The sequence below is a fragment of the Neodiprion virginianus genome, chromosome 2, assembly GCF_021901495.1.
Source record: "Neodiprion virginianus isolate iyNeoVirg1 chromosome 2, iyNeoVirg1.1, whole genome shotgun sequence".
NCBI lineage: Eukaryota > Metazoa > Arthropoda > Insecta > Hymenoptera > Diprionidae > Neodiprion > Neodiprion virginianus.
Window position 1 is genome coordinate 11,823,907 of NC_060878.1, and position 13,691 is coordinate 11,837,597.

At 59.9% G+C, this 13,691-nt stretch overlaps 2 non-coding genes across 2 annotated transcripts; both read right to left on the minus strand.

The window, feature by feature from the left end:
* Positions 1 to 566: 566 nt before the first annotated feature.
* Positions 567 to 749, minus strand: LOC124299405 (U2 spliceosomal RNA). The gene has a single exon (XR_006906999.1). It is a non-coding gene; the product is annotated as a U2 spliceosomal RNA (small nuclear RNA).
* Positions 750 to 7,253: 6,504 nt separating this feature from the next.
* LOC124299406 (U2 spliceosomal RNA) lies at positions 7,254 to 7,436 on the minus strand. Its single transcript, XR_006907000.1, has one exon. It is a non-coding gene; the product is annotated as a U2 spliceosomal RNA (small nuclear RNA).
* Positions 7,437 to 13,691: the final 6,255 nt, after the last annotated feature.

The following is a 13,691-nucleotide window of genomic DNA, read 5'->3' on the forward strand; positions in this document are numbered from 1 at the left end:
AGCGCAACCGACACTGCAACTCACCGTCACAAGGGCACCAACAAGTGTTGGTGCGACGGCTCGCTACAGTGACGGAAACTAGGGGTGGGGTAAGGGATTAACCGACCTAGTGCCGCGCGAGAACGACTAAGCAAGGTCGCCTCGCAATCGGCACCGTATGGCCGGGGGAAAGAGACAGAAGAGAGAAAGAAAGGCACCACTTACCTCTGACGGGTCCACCCACCGGCGCGATGTCCCGGGGAGTTCCGCCGCACACTCTACGGGGGGACGAAGCGGGGGAGGCGCACACACCCGCGGCACAACACTCGCGCACTTAAACCACGTCCCGATCGCGTCTCGGCGGGATTAAAACTAATAGCCTAGCTAATAATAAATAGAATAAATAAATAAATAACTAAAATCCAAAGTGTAAAAATAAATATATACAAGTGTATAAATAAAAGTGTATATATAATACGATAAAAACAAAAATTAAAAAATAAAAATCTAAAAATTTAAAAAATTAAAAATCAGCTAACCTATCCAACTGATTTTTGGAAGGTGGCGGAGTGCTCTGATATTAAATGTCCTAGTGGGCCTGCTCCCTACGGTACTGCAATGCAGGGTCGACCCGCGGCGAAGCCGGAGCAAGCCCCTGACACTCCACCACCTTCCAAAAATCAGATTAATATACTGGCTCCCCAATGGGGAGCGTATCAGATATTAAGCTGATAAGAACAGATTAAAGGGCGTTTATTAAAACAAACAATGTTCCCCCGGGCTTACAAATGTTTGCCCGGGGGTGATATAAATACAGATCTCGCCCCTGGCGGTGGCTTAAAAAGAAAATAGATATAAAGTTGTAATACAACAAAAAATAAACAATAAAAAGGTACTAAAATAGAAGAAACGGACATCTTTGGTTTTAACAATAAAATCGAGTTACATGCGCTCCAGGGACTAATCCTGGAGTGCATGCAACTTATTAAAAATAAATAAAAGAAATATGAAAAATAAATAAAGAAAAGAAGGAAAATGAATATAAAAGAGTAGAGATAAAAGAATAAGTATGTAGGTAAAATAGCATGCATTAAAATATGTAGCTTAAATGTGTATAAAAGTTTAAAATGTAGGGCATGACCCCTACCGGCCACCGCCCTTAAATTCTAGTGGAAAGAATAAAAGAAGAAAACAGTGTATAGCTTAAGATTAAAAAAAGAGAGTTAGAAGATTAAAAAGTTAAAATGTATTGGGACGCAGTCTAGATTTGGCCCGTGAGCGGCGGCCTCTCGCCGTTTGAATTTTCTATTAGATTTGCTCCCGCATCACTCCCCAAGGGTCCGCTAATCTCAGGCACGCGATATTGCCTGACGCCCGAGACGTGCTCCACGTATATGTCTCGTGACCATCGGATGGTCTCCGAAACAATGAGCCGGCGCATCAGCGCTGCATACCGACTACCGATATGCAGCTGCTTCAGCACCGACTCATTCCTCGGATCCCATGAGCCGAGGGCGCCGACGACGAACGCAGAGACCGTCACCCGGTAACCGCGCCTTCCGAGCTCATCGGCCAGGGGCTTATATTTCAAGATCTTACGGCCCCTGGCCTCATCGAACGCTACTCTACGGTTCTCGAAAGGCACGGTCACATCGACGATGACGATACTCTTTGAGGGCTCGTGCCTGACCACGATGTCAGGTCTGAGAGCCCCCAGCTCGTCGTCCACCCCCTCAACCCGCCTATTAACCCGGAGCTGCCCCGGCAGGCGGTTCGCCTTCGCTAGGCGGGCGACGATGGCATCATGCCGCAGCTGCCATGCGGCCGAGTGCGGGCGGCAGTGGCAGATCACGTGGGGAAGGGATTCGAGTGCTCCCCCGCAACGCCGGCAACGCTTGTCACCGTCGCCCCAGCGTCGTGCCCCGTTAAGGGGCAGGACGTCCAGGCGCGCGCGGTGAACAAAGCGCCAATCAGCGAAGCGGGTGAAGCTGCCGCCGCGGAGGAAGTGGTTGGAATACCTCGACCACGACGACACCTCGAACACCTTCCCCTGGTCTGGCTTCCCGAGCAATCGCAGACTGTAGTGTTCCGCCCATGCCGCCCGCAGTCGGCGTACAATTTGGCCTCGTGCTCGCGGTGGCACCACCGTCGTCCGTCCAGCCGAGCCCCGGATCTCCACGGCCAGCTCCCCAAGCTCCGCAGACCATCGCCACTTCAGGCCCAGGGCCTTCGCGCTCCTCCTCGCCGCATTCCGAGCCCTCGACCACAGTGAGGAAGTGTCCCCCCCGTCTCTGGCAAGCCCATCCTCCAGCGAACCGGAAAGATAGGCCGCCAGGTCGTAGCGCGACGGGTCCCGTCCAAGTTTCCTGGACACCGCCCGCCCCAGTGAGCTCCATGCCAACTCCCTGACCACCGCATCGGCCGCGGATAACATCCGGAAGGCGTGAGCGATGGTCAGGGCGTCGGCAAGGTCAGCCAGAGGAAGCAGTCCGCATCCCCCCCTACTGGGAGGGAGGAAGACCACCTCCGCGCTAGCCCTCTGGGGAAGGTTTAGCCAGGACTTGGCCAGGCGCTTAGCTAGCCTGTCGGCTGCCGTCAGAGGACCCTTCTCCACATGTGCTCCCCGCAACGAGAAGTCAAGACGGGGCAGTATGAAAGTTGCCACCGTCTCAACCTTCTGCCACGGGGTGAGGAGGGACTCGTCAACGGCTCGGAGGTCGCGTTCCAGCTCCTGGACCGTCACCAGCGGGGTCTGCTTCACCTGGTAGCCAGTCGGGATCCCCAGGTGCAGGTAAGGCTCCCCCTCCGCCAGAGCCGTCATTTCTTGACCCTGGAGGGTGAAGCGGGTGGGAAGAACTCGGCCACCGCGTCCACGCCCCATGTGGAGCGTGGCGCACTTTGCGGGCTTAAACCGAAGTCCTATCCCACCCGCCGCAGCCTCCACTGCCCCTAATAGCGCCTCCATCCCCTCCGGAGTGTCTGAAATCAAAGCCAGATCGTCGGCATAAGCAAGTAGATTGTGCCGATGGCCGTGCAGCGTGTAACCCGTCGGGTGGGCCGATGCTGCACGCAGCACCGGTTCCAGCGCCAGGTTAAACGCCACAGGGCTCATCGGGCACCCTTGACGCACTCCGGAGCGGATGGTGACGGGGTCCGTGTACCCTTCAGACGTTCGCACACGGGTGGAGCAGCCGTTATACATCTCTTCAACAATATTCCTTAACGGCGACGGGACTCCCGCTTCCTCAAAAGCGCGCCAGATCGCCCCGTGGGGGACCGAGCCGAACGCGTTCGACAAGTCCAGCCACGAGACGATCACTTGGCGCCCCGACCTGCGAGCGTCGGAAAGGACCTCCTGCAGCACGAAGTTGTGCTCGTAGCACCCCTCGCACGGCAGGAAGCCCTTTTGTTCCGGACTGAGCCGGTTGTTGTAGACGGCCCAGGCAGTAAGCCGGTCAGCCAGCAGCGCGGCGAAGAGTTTGGGCGTGGTGTCACCCAGCGCGAGCGGCCTCCAGTTGGACAGGTCGTCGCGGTCACCCTTTTTGTGGATGAGCACCGTGTTCGACGACTTCCAGCTGGGGGGGACCGCCTCCAGACGACGGCAGGCGTTAAACGTCGCCGCCAGCAGACGACAGTCGGGGTCGGCCTTTCGGAGGTCACGGTAGGTGAGCCCGTCGGGACCCGGCGCAGAATTATTCATACGCCGGAGCCGACGGTCCACCTCTCGCTCCGTGAAAGGCCTAACCAGATCGTCGTTGCTGTTTTCGTCTGGAGGTGTGAGAGGTTCGGCCAGAGGGCGGCCCCCCAGGCTCTCCGCCGGAGCGTACATGTCCTCAAAGTGCTGACGGATCCGCTCCTTTGACACTTCACAGTGTTGGAGCGGGCCCGTCAACACTTCTTGGACAGCGCGCCGACGGTTCGCCCGAAAGAGCCGCTGAATCCTTGTGGCCTCTCTCACTCGGTCCCCCCCCCGCTGGAAGTGCCCCACGGCGCTCACCACCGGGGCTCCCGCGATTTCCCGCCCGCCCGGACCCCCCGCGCGTGGCTTCCCCAGCCCTCCCCCCGCGCCGGCCCCCAGCACGACCGGCCGCCCTCTCCTCCCCCGCAGCCCCCGTTCTCGCTCCGGTGATTTGGAGGAACGTGGCGACTCGCGCCGCCAGCTCCTCCAGATCGTCCCAGCTGACAGCCGCTTCCGCCAGACCGATCAGTCGTTCCCGCTCACGCACCACGCCTTCCTCGTCGACACGATTACCAGCGTGGTGGATCATTGCGGACCGGTCGGCCGGCCTCGGCGGCTGCCCCACCGGAGCCGGTGGCTGACGGGGTTGGTTGGGCCGTCGTTGGCTCCTCGCAGGCGGACACCCACGCCCAGAGGTCGCGGGCCTCCCGTCACCTGTGGCTCCTCCTGCCCGTTGTGCTCCGGTCCTCCGGGTAGCACCTCCTCTAATTCTACCTTGGCTCCGGGGCTCCATATCCGTGGAGCACGTGTCCGGCGTCCTTTGCCTAGAAATAGAAAGATTTATATTATTGTTGTTATTGTTACTATTGTTGTTATTTTCGTTTCTACGTGCATGCGTGCCTGGCCTCGCATTGACCCTCGGGGCGCAAACACGGGAGCCTCGCTTTGTTCTGGCTGGCGGTCGCGTGTTATTAAAATTGTTGTTATTATTGTTATTACTACTGCTCTTGTTTGAACTACTGCTACTCGCTGCGTCGCCTGGGGGCTCGAACACGGACGACGACCCCGATGATGATGTCGTGGACGGGGCTGGTGAAGACGGCGGGCTCTCCTCGTTGGACGCCGGGGCGGACCCGCGGGGATGTCGTCGGCGGGTCCGCTGGGGGACGACGCTCCACGGTTCCCTCGCCGGTGAGACCGCCCTCGATTCCGCTTCCGCGATGGAGGGGAGGGTCCTTGCCGCACGTGGCAGTGCGGCAGGTAGTCCGGAGATGGTCGTGGTGACCCTCCCCCCTGCGAGGGGCCTTGAGGTGGTGATCGGCCCCCCGCACATCGTCGTCGTCGTCGTCGCCGTCGTCAGTGTGGCAGCCACCGCCGACGTGATCGGCTGTCCGCTTACCGACCCCGCTCTCCGGCTCCGGGTGTTGTGGGCCGGTGGGGCCGGCATCTCCCACGGTGGAGGGCTGCTTCCGGTGGGGCCGCCAGGGGGAAGTGATGTGGCCCTGGCGGCCAAACGCAGCCCTCTGCGTGCAGCCGGCACGCCGGACGATGGCTGCGTCGATGCGGTGGTGGCGCCCGCTGTGACGGCGGCGTATGTGGTAGCCGCCGTCCTCATCCTCCCCGGGAGTGTAGATGGTCGTGGGGGGCCTCCTCTGGTGGTGGTGGGCCCCGCCGCGTTTGGAGATGGGGTTGCGGCGGGGCGGAGATGTTGTGCCCCCCTTGTTCCCGGGGATGTCCGCAGTGGTCTGGTCGCGGTGCCCCTCCTGGTGGTGGTGGACGTTGGTGGTGGAGTCGGCTCGACCGGCACGCTGGCGGCTCTCCTCCTCCTCGTCAGGGGGCCCTCGTGGATGGAGAGTCGGGCCCCCGGAGAGCCGCGTTGACCCCCGCTGGTCCTCCGCACCCCGTCGTTGGAGAAACGGGGTGCCTCTGGGGTCCTCCTCATTGCCGGCAGCCGACTGGTACTGCACCGCGCTCCAGACCCGGTCGTAGTGGCGGGCGCCACAGGTGTTGTACGGGCGGTCTCGTCGCTCCTCCGTGGGTGGCTGGTGTTCTGCCGCGTCGTCCTCGACGTCCCGCTGGTGGTGGCAGGGCGTGTGGTGGTGGTAGCCCTGCTGGAGCCCGCCGTCGCCGTCGTCGTCGTTGATGTCCTCGCCGCCCGTGTCCGACCCACAGGCGCCGCAGCGCTGAAAAAGTTCATAATTGGCCGCTCACGGCCCTCGTCAACAGTGCGCGGCTGTTGCGCCGCGGGTGCTTCAGGCGCACCCCGACCATCTATAACTGGCGCGGGATGGGCCCGCTCGTGGTGCAGCTTCACCGCCTTGAGGGGATACCCCCCCTCGCCGATGAAGCCACACACACCGCAGCGGAACTTCATCCCGCGCTCTGGGTGGTATTTTCTAAGGTGTTTTTTAAGGTCGGCGTGCGCCCTAAACGCCCCCACCGCCCATGTCCCCCTACCCCTGCCACCTCGAAAACAATCTTGGCAGCGGAACTCGTCCGGGAACGGGAAGTCCACGAAGACTTCCATCACGCCGCTAAGCGAAGCCGCCGATTCAGCGGTGCCTTGAGAAAAGAAGAAAGAAAGGGGAGATAGAAAAGGATTGGGGTAAAAGACGGGTTATCAAAGGAGTTGAAAAGAAAAAGCGATAGTCGGTATTGCCTCTGTTACCTGAAGAGAGAGTCGGTAACAGAGGGGGAGGATAAGTTACCGACGGCCCGCAGTACCGACCTATGACTCGCGCCAATCGGTTCGGCTACTGACCGCCGGGGGGGCAGCACCAGCCTGTCGCACCTTTGGCAGGTCAGACGTGTTTCAGTCGTCCCCGACCTCGGGCAACGACAGACGTGATGGTAGAAGGATCTCGAAGCTGTCGCCGAGGGAATAACTCGCGCTATTTCCTCAGAGAAACTTCGAGACTTACGTTGACTCTGGGTTGTTGAAGCCGGAGAGACCAACCCTCGTGCCGACGCACTTGCAGTCGGTCTTCCAGCAGCTACAACCCGCTGAGTCTTAACGCGTTTAGGATGGGAGCGCAACCGACACTGCAACTCACCGTCACAAGGGCACCAACAAGTGTTGGTGCGACGGCTCGCTACAGTGACGGAAACTAGGGGTGGGGTAAGGGATTAACCGACCTAGTGCCGCGCGAGAACGACTAAGCAAGGTCGCCTCGCAATCGGCACCGTATGGCCGGGGGAAAGAGACAGAAGAGAGAAAGAAAGGCACCACTTACCTCTGACGGGTCCACCCACCGGCGCGATGTCCCGGGGAGTTCCGCCGCACACTCTACGGGGGGACGAAGCGGGGGAGGCGCACACACTCGCGGCACAACACTCGCGCACTTAAACCACGTCCCGATCGCTTCTCGGCGGGATTAAAACTAATAGCCTAGCTAATAAAAAATAGAATAAATAAATAAATAACTAAAATCCAAAGTGTAAAAATAAATATATACAAGTGTATAAATAAAAGTGTATATATAATACGATAAAAACAAAAATTAAAAAATAAAAATCTAAAAATTTAAAAAATTAAAAATCAGCTAACCTATCCAGCTGATTTTTGGAAGGTGGCGGAGTGCTCTGATATTAAATGTCCTAGTGGGCCTGCTCCCTACGGTACTGCAATGCAGGGTCGACCCGCGGCGAAGCCGGAGCAAGCCCCTGACACTCCACCACCTTCCAAAAATCAGATTAATATACTGGCTCCCCAATGGGGAGCGTATCAGATATTAAGCTGATAAGAACAGATTAAAGGGCGTTTATTAAAACAAACAATGTTCCCCCGGGCTTACAAATGTTTGCCCGGGGGTGATATAAATACAGATCTCGCCCCTGGCGGTGGCTTAAAAAGAAAATAGATATAAAGTTGTAATACAACAAAAAATAAACAATAAAAAGGTACTAAAATAGAAGAAACGGACATCTTTGGTTTTAACAATAAAATCGAGTTACATGCGCTCCAGGGACTAATCCTGGAGTGCATGCAACTTATTAAAAATAAATAAAAGAAATATGAAAAATAAATAAAGAAAAGAAGGAAAATGAATATAAAAGAGTAGAGATAAAAGAATAAGTATGTAGGTAAAATAGCATGCATTAAAATATGTAGCTTAAATGTGTATAAAAGTTTAAAATGTAGGGCATGACCCCTACCGGCCACCGCCCTTAAATTCTAGTGGAAAGAATAAAAGAAGAAAACAGTGTATAGCTTAAGATTAAAAAAAGAGAGTTAGAAGATTAAAAAGTTAAAATGTATTGGGACGCAGTCTAGATTTGGCCCGTGAGCGGCGGCCTCTCGCCGTTTGAATTTTCTATTAGATTTGCTCCCGCATCACTCCCCAAGGGTCCGCTAATCTCAGGCACGCGATATTGCCTGACGCCCGAGACGTGCTCCACGTATATGTCTCGTGACCATCGGATGGTCTCCGAAACAATGAGCCGGCGCATCAGCGCTGCATACCGACTACCGATATGCAGCTGCTTCAGCACCGACTCATTCCTCGGATCCCATGAGCCGAGGGCGCCGACGACGAACGCAGAGACCGTCACCCGGTAACCGCGCCTTCCGAGCTCATCGGCCAGGGGCTTATATTTCAAGATCTTACGGCCCCTGGCCTCATCGAACGCTACTCTACGGTTCTCGAAAGGCACGGTCACATCGACGATGACGATACTCTTTGAGGGCTCGTGCCTGACCACGATGTCAGGTCTGAGAGCCCCCAGCTCGTCGTCCACCCCCTCAACCCGCCTATTAACCCGGAGCTGCCCCGGCAGGCGGTTCGCCTTCGCTAGGCGGGCGACGATGGCATCATGCCGCAGCTGCCATGCGGCCGAGTGCGGGCGGCAGTGGCAGATCACGTGGGGAAGGGATTCGAGTGCTCCCCCGCAACGCCGGCAACGCTTGTCACCGTCGCCCCAGCGTCGTGCCCCGTTAAGGGGCAGGACGTCCAGGCGCGCGCGGTGAACAAAGCGCCAATCAGCGAAGCGGGTGAAGCTGCCGCCGCGGAGGAAGTGGTTGGAATACCTCGACCACGACGACACCTCGAACACCTTCCCCTGGTCTGGCTTCCCGAGCAATCGCAGACTGTAGTGTTCCGCCCATGCCGCCCGCAGTCGGCGTACAATTTGGCCTCGTGCTCGCGGTGGCACCACCGTCGTCCGTCCAGCCGAGCCCCGGATCTCCACGGCCAGCTCCCCAAGCTCCGCAGACCATCGCCACTTCAGGCCCAGGGCCTTCGCGCTCCTCCTCGCCGCATTCCGAGCCCTCGACCACAGTGAGGAAGTGTCCCCCCCGTCTCTGGCAAGCCCATCCTCCAGCGAACCGGAAAGATAGGCCGCCAGGTCGTAGCGCGACGGGTCCCGTCCAAGTTTCCTGGACACCGCCCGCCCCAGTGAGCTCCATGCCAACTCCCTGACCACCGCATCGGCCGCGGATAACATCCGGAAGGCGTGAGCGATGGTCAGGGCGTCGGCAAGGTCAGCCAGAGGAAGCAGTCCGCATCCCCCCCTACTGGGAGGGAGGAAGACCACCTCCGCGCTAGCCCTCTGGGGAAGGTTTAGCCAGGACTTGGCCAGGCGCTTAGCTAGCCTGTCGGCTGCCGTCAGAGGACCCTTCTCCACATGTGCTCCCCGCAACGAGAAGTCAAGACGGGGCAGTATGAAAGTTGCCACCGTCTCAACCTTCTGCCACGGGGTGAGGAGGGACTCGTCAACGGCTCGGAGGTCGCGTTCCAGCTCCTGGACCGTCACCAGCGGGGTCTGCTTCACCTGGTAGCCAGTCGGGATCCCCAGGTGCAGGTAAGGCTCCCCCTCCGCCAGAGCCGTCATTTCTTGACCCTGGAGGGTGAAGCGGGTGGGAAGAACTCGGCCACCGCGTCCACGCCCCATGTGGAGCGTGGCGCACTTTGCGGGCTTAAACCGAAGTCCTATCCCACCCGCCGCAGCCTCCACTGCCCCTAATAGCGCCTCCATCCCCTCCGGAGTGTCTGAAATCAAAGCCAGATCGTCGGCATAAGCAAGTAGATTGTGCCGATGGCCGTGCAGCGTGTAACCCGTCGGGTGGGCCGATGCTGCACGCAGCACCGGTTCCAGCGCCAGGTTAAACGCCACAGGGCTCATCGGGCACCCTTGACGCACTCCGGAGCGGATGGTGACGGGGTCCGTGTACCCTTCAGACGTTCGCACACGGGTGGAGCAGCCGTTATACATCTCTTCAACAATATTCCTTAACGGCGACGGGACTCCCGCTTCCTCAAAAGCGCGCCAGATCGCCCCGTGGGGGACCGAGCCGAACGCGTTCGACAAGTCCAGCCACGAGACGATCACTTGGCGCCCCGACCTGCGAGCGTCGGAAAGGACCTCCTGCAGCACGAAGTTGTGCTCGTAGCACCCCTCGCACGGCAGGAAGCCCTTTTGTTCCGGACTGAGCCGGTTGTTGTAGACGGCCCAGGCAGTAAGCCGGTCAGCCAGCAGCGCGGCGAAGAGTTTGGGCGTGGTGTCACCCAGCGCGAGCGGCCTCCAGTTGGACAGGTCGTCGCGGTCACCCTTTTTGTGGATGAGCACCGTGTTCGACGACTTCCAGCTGGGGGGGACCGCCTCCAGACGACGGCAGGCGTTAAACGTCGCCGCCAGCAGACGACAGTCGGGGTCGGCCTTTCGGAGGTCACGGTAGGTGAGCCCGTCGGGACCCGGCGCAGAATTATTCATACGCCGGAGCCGACGGTCCACCTCTCGCTCCGTGAAAGGCCTAACCAGATCGTCGTTGCTGTTTTCGTCTGGAGGTGTGAGAGGTTCGGCCAGAGGGCGGCCCCCCAGGCTCTCCGCCGGAGCGTACATGTCCTCAAAGTGCTGACGGATCCGCTCCTTTGACACTTCACAGTGTTGGAGCGGGCCCGTCAACACTTCTTGGACAGCGCGCCGACGGTTCGCCCGAAAGAGCCGCTGAATCCTTGTGGCCTCTCTCACTCGGTCCCCCCCCCGCTGGAAGTGCCCCACGGCGCTCACCACCGGGGCTCCCGCGATTTCCCGCCCGCCCGGACCCCCCGCGCGTGGCTTCCCCAGCCCTCCCCCCGCGCCGGCCCCCAGCACGACCGGCCGCCCTCTCCTCCCCCGCAGCCCCCGTTCTCGCTCCGGTGATTTGGAGGAACGTGGCGACTCGCGCCGCCAGCTCCTCCAGATCGTCCCAGCTGACAGCCGCTTCCGCCAGACCGATCAGTCGTTCCCGCTCACGCACCACGCCTTCCTCGTCGACACGATTACCAGCGTGGTGGATCATTGCGGACCGGTCGGCCGGCCTCGGCGGCTGCCCCACCGGAGCCGGTGGCTGACGGGGTTGGTTGGGCCGTCGTTGGCTCCTCGCAGGCGGACACCCACGCCCAGAGGTCGCGGGCCTCCCGTCACCTGTGGCTCCTCCTGCCCGTTGTGCTCCGGTCCTCCGGGTAGCACCTCCTCTAATTCTACCTTGGCTCCGGGGCTCCATATCCGTGGAGCACGTGTCCGGCGTCCTTTGCCTAGAAATAGAAAGATTTATATTATTGTTGTTATTGTTACTATTGTTGTTATTTTCGTTTCTACGTGCATGCGTGCCTGGCCTCGCATTGACCCTCGGGGCGCAAACACGGGAGCCTCGCTTTGTTCTGGCTGGCGGTCGCGTGTTATTAAAATTGTTGTTATTATTGTTATTACTACTGCTCTTGTTTGAACTACTGCTACTCGCTGCGTCGCCTGGGGGCTCGAACACGGACGACGACCCCGATGATGATGTCGTGGACGGGGCTGGTGAAGACGGCGGGCTCTCCTCGTTGGACGCCGGGGCGGACCCGCGGGGATGTCGTCGGCGGGTCCGCTGGGGGACGACGCTCCACGGTTCCCTCGCCGGTGAGACCGCCCTCGATTCCGCTTCCGCGATGGAGGGGAGGGTCCTTGCCGCACGTGGCAGTGCGGCAGGTAGTCCGGAGATGGTCGTGGTGACCCTCCCCCCTGCGAGGGGCCTTGAGGTGGTGATCGGCCCCCCGCACATCGTCGTCGTCGTCGTCGCCGTCGTCAGTGTGGCAGCCACCGCCGACGTGATCGGCTGTCCGCTTACCGACCCCGCTCTCCGGCTCCGGGTGTTGTGGGCCGGTGGGGCCGGCATCTCCCACGGTGGAGGGCTGCTTCCGGTGGGGCCGCCAGGGGGAAGTGATGTGGCCCTGGCGGCCAAACGCAGCCCTCTGCGTGCAGCCGGCACGCCGGACGATGGCTGCGTCGATGCGGTGGTGGCGCCCGCTGTGACGGCGGCGTATGTGGTAGCCGCCGTCCTCATCCTCCCCGGGAGTGTAGATGGTCGTGGGGGGCCTCCTCTGGTGGTGGTGGGCCCCGCCGCGTTTGGAGATGGGGTTGCGGCGGGGCGGAGATGTTGTGCCCCCCTTGTTCCCGGGGATGTCCGCAGTGGTCTGGTCGCGGTGCCCCTCCTGGTGGTGGTGGACGTTGGTGGTGGAGTCGGCTCGACCGGCACGCTGGCGGCTCTCCTCCTCCTCGTCAGGGGGCCCTCGTGGATGGAGAGTCGGGCCCCCGGAGAGCCGCGTTGACCCCCGCTGGTCCTCCGCACCCCGTCGTTGGAGAAACGGGGTGCCTCTGGGGTCCTCCTCATTGCCGGCAGCCGACTGGTACTGCACCGCGCTCCAGACCCGGTCGTAGTGGCGGGCGCCACAGGTGTTGTACGGGCGGTCTCGTCGCTCCTCCGTGGGTGGCTGGTGTTCTGCCGCGTCGTCCTCGACGTCCCGCTGGTGGTGGCAGGGCGTGTGGTGGTGGTAGCCCTGCTGGAGCCCGCCGTCGCCGTCGTCGTCGTTGATGTCCTCGCCGCCCGTGTCCGACCCACAGGCGCCGCAGCGCTGAAAAAGTTCATAATTGGCCGCTCACGGCCCTCGTCAACAGTGCGCGGCTGTTGCGCCGCGGGTGCTTCAGGCGCACCCCGACCATCTATAACTGGCGCGGGATGGGCCCGCTCGTGGTGCAGCTTCACCGCCTTGAGGGGATACCCCCCCTCGCCGATGAAGCCACACACACCGCAGCGGAACTTCATCCCGCGCTCTGGGTGGTATTTTCTAAGGTGTTTTTTAAGGTCGGCGTGCGCCCTAAACGCCCCCACCGCCCATGTCCCCCTACCCCTGCCACCTCGAAAACAATCTTGGCAGCGGAACTCGTCCGGGAACGGGAAGTCCACGAAGACTTCCATCACGCCGCTAAGCGAAGCCGCCGATTCAGCGGTGCCTTGAGAAAAGAAGAAAGAAAGGGGAGATAGAAAAGGATTGGGGTAAAAGACGGGTTATCAAAGGAGTTGAAAAGAAAAAGCGATAGTCGGTATTGCCTCTGTTACCTGAAGAGAGAGTCGGTAACAGAGGGGGAGGATAAGTTACCGACGGCCCGCAGTACCGACCTATGACTCGCGCCAATCGGTTCGGCTACTGACCGCCGGGGGGGCAGCACCAGCCTGTCGCACCTTTGGCAGGTCAGACGTGTTTCAGTCGTCCCCGACCTCGGGCAACGACAGACGTGATGGTAGAAGGATCTCGAAGCTGTCGCCGAGGGAATAACTCGCGCTATTTCCTCAGAGAAACTTCGAGACTTACGTTGACTCTGGGTTGTTGAAGCCGGAGAGACCAACCCTCGTGCCGACGCACTTGCAGTCGGTCTTCCAGCAGCTACAACCCGCTGAGTCTTAACGCGTTTAGGATGGGAGCGCAACCGACACTGCAACTCACCGTCACAAGGGCACCAACAAGTGTTGGTGCGACGGCTCGCTACAGTGACGGAAACTAGGGGTGGGGTAAGGGATTAACCGACCTAGTGCCGCGCGAGAACGACTAAGCAAGGTCGCCTCGCAATCGGCACCGTATGGCCGGGGGAAAGAGACAGAAGAGAGAAAGAAAGGCACCACTTACCTCTGACGGGTCCACCCACCGGCGCGATGTCCCGGGGAGTTCCGCCGCACACTCTACGGGGGGACGAAGCGGGGGAGGCGCACACACTCGCGGCACAACACTCGCGCACTTAA